The sequence below is a fragment of the Prunus avium genome, chromosome 1, assembly GCF_965620075.1.
Source record: "Prunus avium chromosome 1, drPruAviu1.hap1.1, whole genome shotgun sequence".
NCBI classification, from domain to species: Eukaryota; Viridiplantae; Streptophyta; class Magnoliopsida; order Rosales; family Rosaceae; genus Prunus; species Prunus avium.
In genome coordinates, this window is record NC_142284.1 from 34,910,642 (window position 1) to 34,913,354 (window position 2,713).

The 2,713-nt window shown below is 35.7% G+C and overlaps 1 long non-coding RNA gene across 1 annotated transcript; it reads right to left on the bottom strand.

Annotated features, from left to right (window-relative positions):
* Nucleotides 1-1,061: 1,061 nt before the first annotated feature.
* On the bottom strand, nt 1,062-2,063 carry LOC110750495 (uncharacterized). The gene is made up of 2 exons (XR_015836528.1): nt 1,453-2,063; nt 1,062-1,355 (listed from the first exon to the last, which is right to left on the bottom strand). It is a non-coding gene; the product is annotated as an uncharacterized LOC110750495 (long non-coding RNA).
* Nucleotides 2,064-2,713: the final 650 nt, after the last annotated feature.

A 2,713-nucleotide genomic window follows, 5' to 3' on the forward strand; every position in this document is an offset into this window, starting at 1 on the left:
TTCCTCTCTTATCTGTAGTCTTCATTAGGAGGACTTTAATTTACTTACAATAATTGAAAGTTTAATTCGAACCTTTCATTTTCTTTGTGTCATAGAGACATAGACCTGTTGAGAAATCAAATCTTCTATAAACAGCTAGGTTCTCTGAAAAGAAAATATGCACACAACTGCGTTGTTTAGTAAGTCATTATCTTAATGTTTTGTATCAATAAAAAAATGGGGGGAGTGGAATTCCTGACTTATCATTTTCCTTCATATATACTTATATTGATGTGACTTTTGAACTCAATCTGGAACAGATTATACGTCCAATTCCCTTTGTGCTATCCAGCAAGATGCCAATTCATTATTAATTTCACTGATAAATCACTATGGAGTTTGAAAATTAAATTTATGATGAATTTCTTAGAAACCATTATTACACAAGGACAGTTCCAGATCCAGTACATGGTTTCATTCATACTTCGATCCGATCCAACTTTCAGTATAGCTAAAATAACATTAAGAGAGACAAAATATGAAGTGCAATCAGAGTCAAAGAAAATCGTTTAAAAGTTTAAATAGTCGTCTAGTACATTTATAACAATATGCAAGAACCAGTGCTTGGTTATTTTTCCTTTTGACTGCAACATTCTTTCGCACTAGATCGAATTAATAAGTATTATCCGCTTAATTTCCTTGTGATGGGCTTCAAGCCTGAACCTTGTTTCGCCATGCCAGCAACTCCAACTCATCCGATCCCCAGCACCACGTGATAGATACCCGCAGAAAGCTTGTCCCTCCCACAAATGTTCCATATGTTGATTAGAATTTACAACAATGCTTTCTTTCATCATCGCATTCTTCGTAGCGAAATCATACTTGTTTTTTGTATTAGCCAGCCGAGGAGGACGAGATTTTTCAATTGTGGAGTCGTCTTCTGCTGGTAATAAAAGGTGTCTCATCACGACACCTCCACCTAAGATGAAACCTGTTCCAAGAGAAAAAGAGATTCCAACTGACAATAATCATATATTATTTGTAACTTAAACACGGTTGCATATAACATAAATACTTCAAAGTACTACTAAAACACTTTATAATTAACTAGTTCATCGTACTTGTCGCTGCCTCATCATGAGCAGCAACTCATGGAGATGAAATATTACAGTCCAACATTTCACGAAATACATAATAAAGTTCTCAGTGAACTACTACTACAAAGTACGTACGGCATAAAATAATTATTACAGTCCAACATTTCTTGAAATACATAATAAAGTTCTTAGTTAATGACTACGACACAGCCCAACATAAATGGTAAAACGTCCAGTCCCAAACTACAGCCAGTAGGCAGCAACATGTTGATCATAATCCTGCAACACAACAAAATCATCTATCAATCAATACAGTTAACGTACATTAAACATAATTAGTCAGCCAGCCACAACAGTTAGACCACAACTATCTCACCATATGGATTATCACTGATGGCATTTAGAGCCGCCCTTCATTGGCTCTTCATCACTACGACCGGAAATATCAATAGACCCAGGTGTTGGGGGGCCCTTTGGTACTGGATTGACCAGTATGTCATTTCTGCGGTACGTTCGGTTGTTCTGGGTAATGGTAAAATCAATTATGTCGGAGACATTATATGCGACTCCCTCACCAATATAGTAACGTATCTGTCTTGAATCAAGATTTTGACGGGTTATGAGATCTTGAATGCGATACACAGTCACATCGCGAGTGGAGGGGGATGGGTTTGAGGGGTTTGGTTGCTTTGGTGGTTCTTGAGAGTCCATTGAGGTTCAGGAAGATAAGCTAGCTAGGGTAAGAGAAGAGAAAGGTGTTTTTTTTATATTTTTTTTGGTAGATAGAAGAGAAAGGTAAGTTATTATAAGCAAGTCTAAGGCAAGGTGAAAAGGGATTTATATAGGCCTGATGAGATTGGGAGAGAAAAGGAGATACTTTCACCAGAGAAAAAAAAAATAGAAGCTAGGGAATACGAGAGAGAGAGAGAGAGAGAAGGACGATTTATTGAGGTTGGTGGTCTCCAAAGTTTAATATAATGGTTCTAGTTTTTGTATTTCTCTATACTTGTAGTATAAAGTTTAAGGTGGATATGCTTGTGATCTGTTAGCTTTATTCTCTAAGATAGTGCATTTACTTGTTAAAGCATAGATTCAGTAATATGTTGGTGATGCCTACTTAATTTAGGAAAAAAGCCTTGTATTTTTACTATTTTATATATTAGGACAAAAAGGCCTTGTATCTTTTGATATATAATCTAGATTCCAGGCTCTTATTAACATTTATGTATTACAATATCATACTTCATGTTTTGAGATATATCTAATGAAATCTATGTTTCTTATTTTTCTTTGTTCTTTTACTGTTACTGTTAGCCATATAAAATTAGATACATGAAATGAAACTGGAAATGCAATGATTTAACTAGAAAGATTGACCAATAGCTTTTTGAAATGCTATAAAAGATATTGTTAACAGCTATCATATTTAATGGCAGTTGTCCTTGTACTGATGAAGAGGCAGGATTTCCATTATTGCAGAAAACTAATGGAGGGTAGAGTGTTGAGTCTGAAGAGGCAGAATCCAAGGACGATGGAGGACGACAAAGGAAAACAAGACGTGATCGATCGTGACCTAACCAAAGGACCACCATGGGGAATCCTTTCCTTTTCGAATTCAGAGTTAAGATGTTTCCTTA